An 18,472-nucleotide genomic window follows, 5' to 3' on the forward strand; every position below is an offset into this window, starting at 1 on the left:
CAGCAGCTGAGAGATTTCAAATGCAGTCAAGTGGTCATTCTAGATGGCATTCTTATGTGCTATATAGTTACCCCTTTTTAGTTTTTAGTGTATTGGAATAGCTAGAAGGAAATACCTGAAACTGTCAAACTGCAACCCAGTAGCCTTGATTCTTGAAGATGATTGCATAGCTATGTAGCTTACATGCTGTGACTGTGTGATTGTGAAAATCTTGTGGCTCACACTCCTTTATCCAGTGTATGGACAGATGAGTAGAAAAATGGGGACAGAAACTAAATGATAAACAGGGTGGGAAGTGGGGAATGGAATGCTTTGGGTGTTCTTTTTTACTTCTATTTTTATTCCTAGTTTTATTTTTTTGGAGTAAGGAAAATGTTCAAAAATTGATTGTGGTCATGAATGCACAACTATATGATGGTACGGTGAACAGTTGATTGTACACTATGGATGACTGTATGGTATGTGAATATATCTCAATAAAACTGAACTTAAAAAAGTGAAAAATAATTATATTTGATCAAGTTGACAATATCAGGGTCAGAAGTGGGGAGTATATAAAATCAAAATGATTTTCAATAAAAAATTCAGAATAAAGTACCAATAGTCTTTTAAGAAACAAAAAGATTCTTGAAAAATAAGACTCCCACATTATATAAAGTACCATGTTTTCCACAAGTATTCATGAATGAGTTTATCAATTTCAGTTTTCAGGGAGTCCTGGAAATTCAGTGTTCAGAAGCCTTTTGAGACTGATTTTTCATTCAAGGTCTGAATCCCCTCATGGCTTAACCACCAATCAATTTGTTGGCCTCTGCTTGAATTCCTCTAGATATATCCTACTCAGTTTGAAATAGCTTGGTTAGGATTAACTTCCATGCATTCGTTTTAATCCAATCATATAAGACAATAAAATAAATGCATTCATTAATTTTTGAACATTCTTACTTTTAAAACTCCCAGATAAGCATTGCCTAAATTTTATTTTGATGAATTAAAAGGAAATTTATAATACAAACTATGCAAATATAAACTATGAAATACAATAATTGATAATGTTAAGTTCTATTTAATAGCATTGGGCCCACTTTTGGGGGCAGGGTAATCAGAATATGATGAAGACAGTGAATCTTTGACAGTGGAGGGTCTTGAGTCTCATTATAAGTGTTCTGAACAGAGTATAGGACTCACGTTAGAGGGATGGAAGTAAGATATAAAACATGGGAATGAACTGTACTGATTCCAGGATATATATGGAAATATATCCTGCATAAAAAATTGCATTGTTATTTGGCTCATATACGGGCATGCACAAAAATTCTTAATACAAGGTTCTTGTTAGTTGAAGTTTTGCTCCCGTAAGAAAACCATACATCCCACCATGAGTTTCCATAGAATGAAAAGGGCAGCAACAAGCAAAAAGCTCTTGTACATTATTTTGTTTGTTTTGAAAGTGTATACACCACTTTCCAGGCAAACAGTTCTTACAGTCATTTCAAAGCCTTTCTGAAGAAAGAATTCACACCCCCATTTAGTTGTACTGGCCCATAGGAAAATTGTGAAGAAGGTAAACTTAATCTTTGTCATTTGTCTGTTTCCTTATTTTGAGATCAGTTTGTTTCCATTTGGAAACCAATGACAGCATTTACAGGAGAGAAAGGCCAGTAAATGGTGGGGTACCTGGTATGCTAGGAAAAGTCCATCAAAGGCAAGCCCTAGATGGATAGCAGGATGGAGAGTTGGAGGAACATTTGGACTAGTTCTAACATGAAAAGTGAAAGGGGTCATTATGAGACTTTCCTCCCTGGGTAGACACTGTATCCAGAAGTATCTACAATGCCTGGGTCTTACCCTTTCCCCAGTCTTAAAAGCATGTCAGAGGATACAGATAACTAGAGTAAGGAACTAGGAAGGGAAATAATTTGGCCCAATCCCCTAACTGTGGTAATGAGAAAATTGAGGCTTCAAGAGATGACCTAACCACACAGTCAGCAAAGCTGGGGCTTACAGTCAAAATTTCTTCTAACACTCCGTGCTGCTTCTGATACTAGTTTTTAGTGTCTTGATACCTTATTAGCAAAAAACTCACCTCATCATAACTGGATACTTAGTATATTTCATATTTCTTCCCTTTCAAAACAGCACCACATTTGGCCCCCCTAGAGATAATACAATTTTCCTGAGCTCCCCCCAGAGCTGTTACCTATTCATGCATTATCCCTGCATATACCACTTTTAAAATTAACAACCCAGACAAAAACTGGATTCTATTCTTCCCTGCATATCTGGGAAAGGGAGAAAAGAGCCCTTTGGCACTTTACTTCAATATTCTCAAAAAAATTCAGGCTAACACAAAGAACATTCTGGCCATTGTCTGCAGCTTCACCCACAGCTACATGCTGAATAGAAAAGGGATCAACTTCATGCATTTAAAAATTCATAATTACACACTCGGTCCTATAAGGAGCACCTGGCTGCCAGCAGAGGCACAGGGAGAACTGCCGAGAGCCCTGAACTCTTACTCTGCCTTGGAACCTGGCCCCTTTAGAAGCTGAGCCCTGGGGTTCTGAATATTCAGGACAAATGCAAGCTCACAGTGCACATGCAGAGTGAAAGAGCCAACTTCCTCTCAATCCTCTTACTGGCATGTGTTAGGAATCCTGAATATGTGACAGAGAATTTATTCTCTGCTCTGATGGAAAATGAGAGGCATATGGATTAGTCACCTTAAATGTAACCAGACACAAATATAATGATTCGAACTTTATCTGCCTTTTTGGTCTGGTCATGAGTCAACTGTAGGACAATAGACAACGTCAAGTCGATGGAGCCGTCTCACCCATGGCATGGCCTGGAACACTGTAGTGGATTTCAGACAATGAATGCTACATGCCTTCCTATATTAGACACATCATTTAGTGCAATGCTTTTTATTACATTAAAGAAGGCTCCACATAAAAATGTCAGCGGCATCCAGTTGACTCATGGAATTGAGAACTGTGCATTAGCTGCCAATTTAAATTAATTTTGCTACTCGAACCATGAAAAATAGTTCTTAAAACAAGATTTCCTGATACATACACATGTGTAAAAGGCCTTTAATCATAATTATTTTAAATACATAAAACACAGTTGAAGACTTTCAGCATCATTAATTTCTTATGGTATAAAAGATCAAAAACAAATGGTAAATGGGTAAAGTATAAGTCATAATTTAAATGTATTATGTATGGTCATTTAGCTCATTGAATGAAAAGATCCTTTGTAAACTCTAGGCAACAGAATGTTTCTATATTACCCAACAACAGAGAACAATGTTAAAATTTTCTTGTAGAGAACCAGTGATTTAGGTCATTTCAATCTTGAAAGAAAACCACCTACAATTAAACAACAGAATTAGAATAACTGAAATCATCTTGCTACCACCTTGGGTTTCTTCTTCCAGAGCACTTAATTCTTGTTTTCCCTGCCAGAGGTTCTAAAGAGCAGGGGACATGTCCCCTAGGCCTGGTAGCAAGTAAGAACTGAGTAAATTTTCAACAGAACTGACCCACTTCCCTTTATATTTACACCCTGGACACTAGTCTTCACCACAAGCCCATGCTCTGAATCACTGTAGAGTTTATTTCCTACCTTCTGGAATACACATGTCTTACAAACACCTCCAAAACACCTGCCACTTCCTGATCATCCTGTCTGATTGACATGATGCCAACAGGAGACTTGGACCATGTGGATGTCTGGGGACACAGACATCCACAAGGTCCATGTCTCTTCAGACTAGATCATGACAGAGGATGGGAGAGTCAACACAGCTCTGGGGTAAGACCTTGAATGTTGTCTGTTCCCCATGAACGTAAACTACTTCTGTTCCTCCTTTCTGATAAAGATGGAAAAGAATACATTGCCAGATCCGTGGCTGCATACTATGTGTTAATCAGTTGTGTTAATCTTCTAGGTAAAATACTCGTTCAGGCACAGTAACTGCAATTGATTACTATGTGGTTGAGTTTCAGAAGTCCACTGTTATCCTCTAAGATCTGCTTGGCTTTTGAAGGAGCCAAAAACTCATTAGTTTAATGGTGATGTTATGGCCATAGAACTGTAAATTTGTAAACTTATAACCCCTCTTTGTAAAAGCCAATCCATTTCTGGTGTTTTGCATAACAGCAGCATTAGCAAACCAGAACAGGATCACTACCCATGAGTCCTTCAGGTATTAAGGATGGCACTAATTGGCATTTCTGTAGACACAGTATTGTTTTAATTTATTATTGTGGAGGAGGGTACCAGTTTCAAATGCTTCCACTTGGCTTCCCTGCTATAAGAGCTCTTAACCCTCAGGCCAAGAGATCGTTGTGGGGGTTTCACTAACCTCTAAGCATATATATTCCAATTAGACACTTGAGGACTGGAAAATGACCATTGAGTTGTGGGTCCATGGACTCAGTAGACCCACTGTGAGCTGGTCCTAAGCCAGGACTCCGTTTTACTACCTGGCCCACTGTGGTGGCCTGAAGCTCTGTGTGCCCCAGAAAAACATGTTCTTAAAACTAACCCATTCCTGTGAGCGTGAACCCATTGTAAGTAGGACCTTTTGATGAGGTTACGTCAGTTAAGGCATGGCCCAGACCAATCAGGATGGGTCTTAATTCTTTCACTGGAGTCCTTCATAAGAGAATGAAATTCAGACAATGAAAGAGATAAGAAGCTGAATCTGCCATGTGCCTTGCCATGTGATAAGCTAAGGACCCCAGGATCACTGGCAACAAGCTCCAGAATGCCACAGTCTTTGGGAAGAAAGCATCGCCTTGATGATGCCTTGATTTGGACTTTCTTTTAACCTCAAAACCAGAAGCTAATAAGTTCGCATTGTTTAAGCCAACCCATTTCATGGTATTTGCTTGAGCAGCCTAGGAAACTGAAACACCGGCATATTCCTGCATTCTAATGGGACCACAATGACACTTTAGCTCCGCAGGTATCTATGTCACCTTGGACCCAGCATTTAGCAATACTCACAATGTCTGGGCATTACTCTTTCCCCATCTGAGTTAATGGCTATGGGTCCCTTTGGGGAAAATCTGGGGAAGTTATTACCTTATATACTTTCCGTGGTATTGTGAGGTCCTTCCTCCTGGAGTGGCCTGTTCTTCAGTCAATGGCTTCCAGATCTGAGAACTGGCTCATGTCCAGACACTGCAAAGGGATTGTGACCTTTGGAAGGGATGCCTGCCCTCAGTCTTCTGGTCATCCCTCCTTGATTTCTTTTAATTGTATAGAATAAGTGATTCCCTTGCTGACTGTCCATCTATAGTGCTTGGTTCAATTAACCAACTCCATGGCTCTCTATAGGTCACATCCCTCTGATAACTATTACAATCTTGTTCCTCATTGTCATAATTGTGTCCCACCTTGCTTATTATGTTTAAATGCTACCTCTATTATTTTGGGGTCACATCATCCCTGTTGCAATGAGGGAGCTCAGTTCTCTAATAGCATCTCCCTGGCTTATAGAGGACAACCTCCTCTGAGCTTCTCAGTGATTCTGGCCCCCCCTCTGACCTGTGCATTCCTTATCTCTTTAGTAAGTGGACTTCCTCTGGGCTATCCTAGGAATATTGTTGGCTGGTGGCTTTTCTGGCCTTATGCTGTATATCCATTCTCACATGCCCTGAACCCTGAGCCTTTTGAGACTTTTTTCCACCATCTGCTACAGATATTCTGGCCTTTGTGGGCCATAATCTCCTCTAGTCTTCCATAAGCTATCCTAGCAGTGTATTAGCACTGTCTCCCAGCATACTTGGCAGAGTGTTAAACCCTGTAGACTGGGACAATGCTCTACTATCGATAAAGTCTCCCTTACCCAACTTTTTGTCCTGCTCTTAGAGATCTAGCATAATTAGGATCTAGTCCTATACATATTTTCCCATATCTTGTAGCTAAGTCTTGCACATTTGTTGTTGTATTGTCTGTTTCCTCCCTTAGCAGGCCCAGCGTTTCTCTGCACAAGTTAAATTCTGGTTTGCTAATGCTGCCATTATGCAAACTACCAGAAATGGATTGGCTTTTAAGGGAATTTATTATATTACAAATTTACAGTTCTGTTCCGGTTTGCTCATGCTGCTGTTATGCAAAATACCAGAAATGGATTGGCTTTTATAAAGTGGGTTTATTTTGTTACACAGTGTGCTGGTTTGGATGTATTATGTCCCCCAAAATGCCGTTATCTTTGATGCAGTCTTGTATGGGCAGGAAATGTATTAATGTTGATTCGGTTGGAGATTTTTGATTGGCTATTTCTGTGGAGATGTGATCACTCAACTGTGGGCAGGATCTTTCACTGGATAATTTCCATGGAGGTATGGCTCTGCCCATTCAGCATGGGCCTTGATTAGTTCACTGGAGCACTATATAAGCTCAGACACAAGGAGCGAGCTTGCTACAGCCAAGAGGGACACTCAGAAGAATGCACAGAAGCTGAGAGAGCAGCTGCAGATGAGAGACAGTTTGAAGACAGCCATTGAAAGCAGACTCTTGCTCTGGAGAAGCTAAGAGAGGACAAACACTCTAAGAGCAACTAAGAGTGACATTCTGAAGAGAAACTGCAGCCTAGAGGGGTACGTCCTGGGAGAAAGCCAATTTGAACCCAGAACTCCAGAGCAGAGGCCAGCCATGTGCCTTCCCAGCTAACAGAGGTTCTCTGGATGCCATTGGCCATCCTCCAGTGAAGGTACCCAATTGTTGATGTGTTACCCTGGACATTTTATGGTCTTGGGACGATGACTGTGTAACCAAATAAACTCCCTTTTATAAAAGCCAATACATTTCTGGTATTTTGCATCCCAGAGGCATTAGTGAACTAGAACACACAGTTACCATCTTAAGGCCCTCTACATTGTTTTTGAGTAATGAGTGTGAGCAGTGCTAGTCTCTAATAGGGAGGAGTAGGCCATTTCCACCAGCTTAGAGAGTTCGGAAGAACTGGAGTTATAAGATTTTTTAGTGCATCAACCCAGAAATCCCCTTTCCAATTCTGCCATCCTTATAATTACTACCTCCCTAAGAATCTCTGACACCCTAAGGTATTTAATATTAAATTCCCATCCACCTTTATCTCATCCCAGTTAACTGCTTTAACAAGTACAATGCTACAAGTATTCTGGAGACTTTCAGTGCTCCACCTAGCACTGGCAATGGTTACTCATTGCCAGCTATCAAACAAGTGATGAAGCTCCAAACTACGTTTCCTTGTCTTCTTTCTTGAACCACTCCTGACTCCAACGGTCTTAGGTCAAGATCCCCCTAAAATAGACTCTGAGATTGACATTCCTGTTGTGCAGAAAGTTTACTGAAGATTGCTATTGGAAATGAAACTTGAGTGAAAAAATTAAGATTAGGCAGAAGGAAAGTTGAATGCAATGTTATTTTAACAAAAACTTTTGGCTGATCCAGTTCTTGTGCTGGATTGGCCCTTCAGAGTTGGCCCAAATTGAGGCAAGGGAGCTGTTCTTTGTTTCCTTGCATTGACCAGTTATTGCCCTGGGAAGAGATGTAAACCCAAGTGAGGCAGCTCCATTGAGGCCAAGAACATTTCCCCGGTAGGGACTCAGCTGTGAGCCTCCAGTAACCAATTCTCCCAATACCTGGAGAAATGAGTGGTTTGGATCTCAGAGTATAACCTGGTGACTCACCACAACCACACATCCTCTATATTCCCATTTTACAGATCAGACACTGAAGCAGCGAGAATAAAATTCACTCTCCCTTGGAATCACAGCCCTGGGGCAGAAGAAGGATTTGACTCTAGGTGTTTATGGGACTAAGTCCCTCCACTAAACTATGCTGTTCAAAATGGTACGGTATGTCTCTGGTTGCTCTCGCACCAATTCTGGAGGGATTTCAGCTTTGCTCACATTTTTATCAGAGTGTTCTGAGAGTTCCTGATTGGGGAGAAAGGCTGGAGGTGGCCTGCAAATTGTAGGTGCTGTCCACAAGAAGGGTGGGCACAAGTCTTCCTTTTGTTCCGGATATCAGTGCTGATGTTTCCGGTTGCTACTAATGATTATAGCACTGAGTAAAATCTCATCCTCCACTTTTCCTCCTCTTCCCACAACCTGATTTAGAAGATAAAGGAACTTAAGAAGGAAAGATAGGCAGGAGAGGAGAGAAAGCAAATGAAACTAATACAGCTTGAGTACTTAATACATGTCAGGCTCAGTACCTATCTCATTTTGTATTTTCCCCATTTGTCCTTCACAACAACCCAATGAAGTAAGGATCATGTCCAGTTTACAAATAAAGAAACAGACTGAGACTAGATTGTTACAGTCACAAAATCCCTTTTTAAGTGGCCACAGCCCTTTGGAATCCTGAAAAAATGCAGGAGAGCCAGAGACTGACCTTGCCCAAAGAACCTTAGATTTCCATGTCTTATCTATCACGTAGCGAGAGCAAGGCTACAGGTGTCTGTCACCAAGCTCTAATGAGCACATCTTACCCAAGACTTACATAAGTCACAAAAATCATATCTCACAACACCCATCTGTTTTAACCACACTACCCCACTACAATCATATTGCCAGCCACCTCCTCCTAATGGCCTATGTCCATAACAAATGACTGGGATGCTGCCTCTTACCTAATTACATACAGTCACAAGCACTGAAAGTTTCCCATGCAGGATGGGATGTAATTGAACATGTTGGAGTCACAGATACACTTGAATCCTCTTCTGTGTCCAATATTACCCAAACTGCAAATGTCCCACAAGTCAACCAGTGCAAGGAGAGGTTGGGAGGTAAAAGCAAATATTGGAACACTTTATAGTGACAGGATGAAAAACCACCCCAAATTTGGTTCTGTTGTTGAGACTACTGACACCACATACACATGAAGAGGGAAAGAACAGGTTTATTACTCCGATAGTGAGGTTTTCTGGAGAGATCTGATGCACCTCCAAAAATGGCTTGAGAGAGCAGGGAAAGGAGCCTGGCTTGGAATTTTTACAGTGATCGGGGGTGGGCTGGGGTGAGGGCTCCCAGATGCTGGCAATGGCTTACATGGTTTGAATCTCCCATCTGCACCAAAGGAGGGAGCACCCGGACTCTCTATCAGCTTCCCTAGACGTGGAGCACACAGGGAAGCAGGAGGGGTGAGGCTTGAAAAGCTGTCAGCGGTCAAATGTCAAAAAGTGGAGTCAGACTTTTTATTACAAAAGGGAATGCAGATTTCACTCAGTTCAATGGATAGGAAAGTGTAATGAAAGAAGTAGAGAACCAAGGGGAAGAACTAGCAACCAAAGCACATTTAACTGCAGATACAGTCCAAACAGGAAATCCAAAACCTCTCCCTGGTTCTAATTTAAACTGCCACCCTATTCAGTGGAGAATTATTCCAAATGGCACAGCCAGAGGGTGGAATGTTGACAGCTGGTGCATTTCTAGGTTGAGAGAACTGGGCTTTATCTCCCTAACGCCTTGTACTTGGTTGAAGAGTGTCTACCAAAAGTTTATGTCCACCTGGAACCTGTGAATGTGACCTAATTTGGAAATAGGGTCTTTGTAGATGTAATCAAGTTACAGTGAGGTCATATGACTGTCCTTGTAAGGAGAGGGAGATTTGGAGATGTAGACACACACAGAGGGAAGACGGCCATGTGAAGGCAGAGGCAGAAATTGAAGTGACGTAGCTACAAGCCAGGAGCCACCAGAAGCTAAGCAGAGGCAATAAAGAGCTCTTCCCTAGAGCCTTTAGAGGGATCATGGCCCTACCAATACCTTGGTTTCAGACTCATAGCTTCCAGAATTATGAAAGAATAAATTTATGCTATTTCAAACCATCTAGTTCACGGTAGTTTGTTTTGACAGCCCTCGGAAACTAATGTACCCTTCAATGATTCTTGTTCTCTCCTTGAGAGCACATTTGAAAGAATACGCAGCTAAAAGCCAGTCCATTTCTAGGTGGTGAGGAATAAAATATTGAGACCATAGAGGAAACACAGAAAAACGGAGACAATCACCACACAGCAGGGTTACCCAGAAAGCCCCCAAATAGTCTCTAAATTTTTTGAAAACCTTTTTATACTACACATGACGTAAGGCAAAATACAAATGTCGAAATACTATATTCTTCATTCCAAGTGCCTAAGGGCATTTAAGAGCACATTAGGCCCCTTTAAGCCATTATGAGAGTTTAATTCCTCCTTCCAGAAAGCCAAGGGGTGGTGAACTCAACATGCTTATAAATTGTCATGAGTTCCATTTTCCCAGCAAAGCAAGTTCAGAATGTACCATATAATTCTCCAGGCTTCACATACCTCTATTAAAAGGGATGCCCACTGAGTGTGGGATTACAAAAAGAAATTGCAGATTTTCTAATAAATGCCTCAAACTGCCAAGAAAATCTGGTTCTCAGGATACTTTTTTCCTTTGTGGCTGAAAATAAACATGTTCATCACTTTATAGTTTCCTGAAATGATGACATTCTAGTGTAACTGCAAATTCTTGTGACAGACACAATGACTTTTATTGGCTGCAGTGACCTATAAAGTGCATTTTTAATAGTTCAGGGTAGTCTCTATCAGTGGACACAAGTACTAGGTAACCATCATGGGGACTTTTTCTAAGAGGAGCACTTGGTCACATACTTTACCATCAAATTATAATTGAAACTTTTGTTCCTCTTAAAAGATACATCCCCAAGTTCATAAGAGCAAAGACTGACAGTAAAACAAAGTCTTAACACAGTCCCCCTTTCCTTATTAAGTAAAGAGAAAGCCAGTGGAAATATTCACTACTTTATTCAAATCATAGTTACACAGAATGAATATTTTTGGTAAACTGGCTAAATTGGCTGGGCAAAAGACTATGAATCTTTACTCAAGTAAAGTTTTCAGACTAGGACTATAAAATTGAAGCAAGACATATCCTAGAATAGTTATTTGGAGCATCAAGGCATCTAAACACCCCAATTCACTAGACAACTACGTCAGCGTTCTTGCCAGTCATCCTGGTCTGCCCTAATTGTCTCATATGTAAGATCAGCGCACAAAACTAGTCTGAACAAACCATCTCCAGGGCAAATGGAGAAACAGAAAACAAAATGGAAGACTGAAAAAAGTAATGTAGGAGAGGATTCTGGGAACACAGCTCCCTGTCCCCAAATCCCCAAATACACACTCATAATTCCACTTTATCTGCCTCTCTTGAACCAAACAGCTGCTGGAGCCCTTGGTTCAGCTATAACCCAAGAGTAGAGCACTACCACAAAACAGCCTTTATCCAAAGCCTTCCTGGAGAGCTTTGTCAGGGGGTCCTAGAACAAGACACAAAAGCAATGGATTCTGGAAAATCTTGTCCCAATGTGATTTGCATATCACTGTGGTGGGAAGATCGACAGCAGACCCGAGTGAATATTCTGGGTCTGTGGCTCTGGAGGAGCCAACTGAATCAGTCCTAAGTGTGCAGGGTTTTCCTGGCCTCTAAGAAGGCTGAACCAGCCCAACTGCATCCTCCCTGCTCAGAAAGAACAAAGAGGCCTAACAGCTGACAAGCTACCTTCCAAGCAGCTCAGCAGAGCTCTGCAGCCCACCTCCTTCTGCACTGAGACCACAAGGGTAGAGACTGTGTTGTTTTTACTACCAGAAGGGCTATCACTGCTTAAAAAGCACCAACAACCAGATCTGAGTGCAATGAAAAACCAAATAGGAAAAACAGGAGCCCATCTTTTAGGTCAAGTTCCCTGGCAAACAGACTCTGAGACTGAGAATGGTGTGCTGGAGATTTACCTAAGCAAGCTCTCAGGAATATCTGAGGAAGCAGGACTGGACAGAGAAGTTGAACTAGGATGCAGATGCAGCAAAGGCCTCGACCAACCCTAAAGGGCACTCTGGAGCTGGGATCACCTGCTTTGCTGGGATGAAGCAAGGTAGCTGGAATTTTATATCCCTAAATTGCATCCACCATTAGATGCCAGTTATCTCCAGGAAGAAATTTAGCCAATGGTAAGACCCGGAGGAGGACTCTACGCTCTGCCAACACTCCAGCAGTCTGGGGAATGTGCATCTCAGTTCAGATGGGGAGATCTGGCAGAGTACCACAGCAACCACCCAATTCTACCCTATGCCTCTCAGATCCAAGTGCTTCATATAACAAGTTCTGGGATCAGTTTCTTCAGGATTCTGGTTTGTCTCTTTTCCTGGGAAAAATTACACAATGAAAGTTAGAGGGATAGATTGCAACACTCCCCACCCTGACTCCTGCTGCTGCAGCTGGTTGCAAAGTCAGCTGGTCTCCCTCCTCTACCACCCATTCTAGATACCCCTTATCCTTAGATAGCACCTCTTCTGATCTAGATGTCTTGGCAGGGTGATCCAGACCTTCATCCTTGAGGGGTCTGAGGCCTTGGTCAGGTCACAGCTGCTGTACTTGTCTACTTGCTGTCACAGGTTGCCAGGGGAATACCAAGAGATACACAGCAGATTGTCTAGGTGTCAAACATAATCTTCCCTGCCACCATTAATTATTAGCACCCCTGCCTTCGCCTGATGATCAGGGTCAACTGCCCTTGCCAGGAGAGTGACTTCTTTCCTTGCCTGCTGGTCCCTTGGCATGAGTTTAATGGGATCCTCTCCGTGTCCCCTAGTGGGTGTGTTCTCCCTCTTAGAAACCAAAACCTCTAGCCCATAGTGCCTAATATTATAGGGTCATAAAACACAGTCTCCTCAAGAGAGGAGTGGAGATAGAAGTGGAGCTACTCTTACTTCCACCCTTTACTTCCGGGACCCATGTATTCAACCTACTGAGGACACAGCACCAAATAATGGTATACACTATGTCCTGAAGGAGGATGCCTCATCCTATAAGGATATCATCTCAGCTCTGCCTTCAAAAGGCCATTCCAATACTCTATCACACCAGCAATTTCTTAGTGGTCAGTATAGGATAGGACCAGTGTATACTATGGTCATGTACCCACTGCCGTCCCTCCATTGCTCTCAGTGGGTCTCTTAGCCCAATATATTGATATGCAGGATCCCATACCAGGGATCAAACCCTCTGTAAGTCCATGGATAACAGGGATGGCTGGGGCCCTCTGGCAGTAAAGGCAAACCCATACCCAGAATGTGTTTCAAATCCAGTCAAGATGAATAGCTGCCTCTTCCAAGACAGAAGAGGTCCATATAGTCAGCTTGCCATCAGGTGGTTCACAGGTCTTCTTGAGGAATGACTCCATAATTGGGAGATCAGCATTGGTCTTTGTTGATGGCAGGTTAGACACGCAGCATCACCAGGAGCTAAATTAGCCTTGGTGAGTGACAGATGTCAGACAGCCATGTCTTTCTGTCTACCTGAGTTATTTCGTTCCCTTCTATGTAGATGTTAATGTGCAATTCAAGGATCTTCTCACTTCGTGTTCACTCTCATAGACCCATCACTTACCTCTTGCTCAGACTTCCTTGTCTTCAATTACCCAGTATTTCTTCTCCCTGACCAACCAGCCAAGCTATTCACCATCACCGATATGTCCATATTTATGCTTACCTAAGAGCTGCATTCGCAAGTGTAGGATATGCTGCCACCAGAACCCTAAGAGGCCTCTCAGACACAGTGCTCCTTTCTTAGTGGTGGGAAGTATATGATATAATAATGTTTCCTTTACTTTGGATGGAATTTCCCAGACCACTCAAGCTCTAAAACCATTACTGATGTGGGCCCTAAATCATCTATAGATATTATTTCCTACCCCTTGGAATGGAGTGTTATACTAAGGCCTCCAAAGTACTTAATACTTCTACTTCATCCAGTCCCATTAACATGATGTCGCAATATATTGATATGATGGGCCAATGTGACATTCTATAGAACATTCTCAGACCAACCTTGAATGAGCAGGACCACACCTCCATGGAAATGATCTAATCAAAATGTCTCACCTACAGTTGGGTGAGCCACATCTTCCTGGAAACAACCTGATCCAAAGATCCCACAAGACTGAATTAAAAGAACATGGCTTTTGTTCTTTTATCCAAACAAAATAAAAATATATACAACATAATATATCCAAACCGGCAAAAAAGGTGACTAAAATCATCTTAACAACTTGGAAATCTAAAAACACTGTCTTAAACCTTAAGTAAACCTCAAAGATGAAATAAAAAGTGAAATTAGAAACTATCTACATAGTAAGACTCATGAGATATTTTCAGGGGAAAATTTATGGCCCTAAATTATTTGTTACTGCAGAAAAAAGGCCCACGTTAAAGAAATAAGTGTTCCCTCTTTAAAAATTAGGAAAACAAGCACAAAATAAACCTAAAGAAACTAAAAAGCATAAATTAATAATGATGAGGTGAAAGTAATAAAACAGAACACACAAAAAAGTGGAAAGGATAAATATATCATAAAAAGTGCATTATTGAAAAGACCTATAAAATGATTTTTAAAAGACTCAAAAACCTAATTAATGATAAAGGAGAGACAGCAAAAAATGCAAAAAGAAAAAGTGAGAAAGGATGCATAATAAAGGATGCATAATAACCACAGAAATAATAAATGTTTAAAATAAATAATTCAAATTATGAGAGTACTGTGTGCAACTTCATGGCAAACAAATTTGAAAATCTAGAGGAAATGGATGATCTTCTAGCCAAATATGAATTACCAAAATTAATCCAAGAGAAATGAAAACTTGTATATGGTAATTACCATAAAAAAAGCTATTTTATGAAAAAGTCTCCAGGGCATTATGGTTTTATCTAATCTTTAACTAATTAAGCTTTCAGACTTATTTAAACTATTCCAGACTATAGAAATGGGTGGAAATCTCTTGAGTTTATTTCAGAAAGCAAGCAAAACTTTAATACCAAAAACTTTTGGAGACAGTAACACAAAAAACAAACAAACAAAACAAACAAAAATCTATAGGTTAATCTCACAATGATATAGGTCCAAATTTTAAACAAAATATTAGCAAAAATAGGACAAAAAAAATTTCAAAGACGTAGTGTAATATGACGAAGGATAATTTTTATTCCAGGAATGCAAAGGTAGTTTGATAGTAGGCAATCCATTAACATAATCTATTATATCAACAAACTAAGGGAGAAAAATCATTGAAAATGATAATAGATAAAAAACTATTTGATATAAAGTCATCCCTTGTCTTTAATTTTAAAAACTCCAAGAAAATCAATAAAAGAAAACAACTTACAATAAAGACTATTTACAAAAAATCAAAAGCATATATTATCCTAAGCAGCAAAACATTACAATCATCTTAATTAAAACTAGGAACTTACCAGGGATGCCCAATGTCTTCATTATTATTTAATATTGCCTTGAGGTGATTTTTGAGAAAATAAAATGGCTGGCATAAACACTGGAAAAGAAGATATAAAACTATGTATTTTCTTTTGGTAATATAAATGCATGCCCAGCAAGTCTACAAGAATTTCAAATTAAAAAAAGAAAAAGACCACCACTAGAATTAATAAAATTGATAAGGTAGCTGGACTTAAGATAAATGTCTAAAAATCAACATACGTACCTAGTAATGGAAAAATATTCTATTTACAGTATCAGCAAGCCATAAAATACTTAGAAAAAAGTTTCCAAGAAAGATAAAGAACATGTATGGAAAAAACCATAACACTGATGAAAGACAAAGTCTGAACCAATAGAAAAGCATACCAGGTTCTTGGATGGGAGGATTTAATTTCATAAAAGTGTGACTTATGTAAAGGTAATGCCATTTACTAGACTTTGAAATGACTAGAATTTCAACAGGATTTGGTTTGGGGAGGAGTGGGGTGGAAAGGTATTAGATAATTTTATCTTAAAACATTTTTGAAGGACTATGTAAAAAAAATTAAAACTTCTGTGTAACATAAGACACCTGAAATGCAAGGAAGAAACAATGGATGTAGGAAAAAAAAAATGCATCAGAGATGATGTAGCAAGGGGTAATATTTGTAATACACAAAAAGCCGAGAAAATGTCCAAATCAAGGCATCATCAGGCGATGCTTTCTTCCTGAACACTGGCTGCCAGCGATCCTTGTCTTCTCTGCCACATGGCAAGGCTAACACGGCAGCATCTGCTGGTCTCTCCCTTCTCTTCAAGGTTTCGCTGATTTCAAATTCTTGTTTCCATGTTTTTCTTTCTAACTCTGTATTCATTCCATTTATAAAGGACTCCAGTAATAGGATTATGACCACCCTGAATGAGGTGGATCATGTCTTAATTGAAGTAGTCTCATCAAAAGGTCCTACTTAACAATGGGTTTACATTTACAGGGATGGATCAGATTTAAGAGCATGTTATTAACTACTTAAAGCTTCAAACCACCATGATATTCTTTAAACATATCCAAAAAGTCAACTAGCAAATTTCTTAATAGTCAGGAAAATGCAAATTAAAGTAACAATGAAATTTTACTTTATACCTATCAGAGTGGCAAAAACTAAAGAAAATTCTAACATATATTGCTGGCAAGGACACGAGGAAGAGAGTCCCTCAAATACTGCTTGGTATAATTGGGACGTGTTGCATACCTTTTGGAAAGTAATACAGCAACTTGTATGAAAATTTAAAATCCATATACTCGTTGCCCCTGCAACCCTAACTTCTTGGAATCTATCCCATACAAATAAAAACACCACTACTGAGTGAGGACATGTGTATTATGATATTTATTGAAGCATTATTCAAAGTAGGAAAAAATGGAAACAAAGTGATTAAATAAAATTAAGGATCATTCACAAAATGAAATATTAAGCAGCTATTTAAAGGAATGAAAAGGAGCCATATCAACTGATATGGAAGGATTTTCATGGGATCTTGCTTAGTGAAAAAGGTAAGATGAAACTGTTTAATATGACCATAGTTTTATGAAATGATTCAAAACCCTAAATTTTTACATGCATGCATGTCTGTATATAACTGTATAAAACAGATAAAAATGAAAGGAGACAAACTATTTCTTAACATAAAATACTAAAATGGGGTAAGAAGAAAGAGAAAAAGGGGATGTGGGGACTAATCAAAAAGAGAAAGAAAAAATAAGATTTTACCTTAAAAAATCTTAATATGATCAAATTATGCACCTATATAAACGTGTATATGTATATACATTTTTTTAAATAGGATAATTAAAGAGTCAACTATCAGTCTGTGATTAAAAAAACATGTAACTGAATTAAGACCCAGGAGAAAGACAACATCATAAAGCACTACAATTTAGTCACTATGGTAACTTGCAAAGTATTTTTGCAGAGCTGTTCTTGCAGCTCCCACACGTACAATCAAAACAAATATGTGAAACACTAAAATTTAAAGAGAATTGGTCACTTTATGTGTTGTATTAACACATTTAATAGTGTCATTGTACATAATGTGAAATTTATGTAAAATCCATATAGCAGTATACAGTCAAGGCCATCTATTTTTGTTTTGTTTAATCTGATGACTATGGTTCCCACAGTACTAGTAGCATGAAGAACAAATTGTGATGCTATATGATGAGAGAGACTACAAGCAAATGTAATGTGTCCCTTTTAAATATATTTGTATATTATATATACTATATACTGTAGTATATACTATGTTTGTATATACTATACCCTTTTCAAAACCACATTGCTTATGTGAATTATTTCCCATAGTGATATTAAAAGAATTAACTATATTACCCTCTTTAGAATATAACAATATGTAGATAAATTATGTGGAGTGTTTCCATTACAAAATTTGCCTCTTTCCTCTGTACTGTTTTATATGTTAAAAAAAAAATTCACAAATTTCTTTGAAAAGGAAAAACCTAAAAATAGTGGAAGATAGAATTTTGGGAAAATCATAATTTTTCTATCATACTAATTTGTTATCAAACTTCCCAAGTGCCTGAAATATGAAGTCCTAAAATGAGTGCACAAAGGTCTCATGAAGGGGTAGGACTTTTGGTAAATTTAGAAATAATTGATACTATATTTTGAAGTACACTGAAGATTATTTCTCACCAGAGGTCTCGCTTCTATCCAACTAAATCTGATGTTCCTTTTGTCTGAAAAGTCCCTGCTTCATTCTTCAAAAGTTACCTCTTTTTTTAAGAAGCTTTCCCTGACTCTCTCCAGCAGAGAATTTTTTTTTGCTTTTACCTTCTATCTTCATTTACCACTTGCACTACAAAGGGTAGTTTGTATATTTTTCTCCCTGCTTAGCAGTGAGCTCCTTGAGGGCAAAAACCAAGGACTAGCCATTCCTGCATCTTCGTTGCATGAGTGCATTCACGCCTGCCAGCTACCCATTTATCTACTGCATATTTCCCACTTCTGTGCTCTTTTCCTCCTGGTATTTCACTCTGTAGTATTCTCTCACTTGTCACTAATCTGGGTATCCTGCAAAACTGACTGTATTTCCCCCTGAGGGTTTCTTATCTCCAGAGTCCTCCTGTGCTCAGCACATATGACTCTCCTGCT

General features: G+C 39.4%; 1 protein-coding gene across 4 annotated transcripts in view; it reads right to left on the reverse strand.

Moving 5' to 3' along the window:
• The window catches only part of FTCDNL1 (formiminotransferase cyclodeaminase N-terminal like), a 158,307-nt gene that overhangs the window by 80,121 nt on the left and 59,714 nt on the right, over positions 1-18,472 (reverse strand). For all 4 annotated transcript variants that reach the window (XR_005218767.1, XR_005218764.1, XR_005218765.1 and 1 more), the window contains one exon: positions 15,299-15,378. The gene's annotated coding sequence lies outside the window, so the exon portion shown is untranslated. The remainder of the gene's footprint in view (positions 1-15,298; positions 15,379-18,472) is intronic.

Source organism: Choloepus didactylus, chromosome 9 (genome assembly GCF_015220235.1).
Source record: "Choloepus didactylus isolate mChoDid1 chromosome 9, mChoDid1.pri, whole genome shotgun sequence".
In the NCBI taxonomy this organism is placed as follows: Eukaryota; Metazoa; Chordata; class Mammalia; order Pilosa; family Megalonychidae; genus Choloepus; species Choloepus didactylus.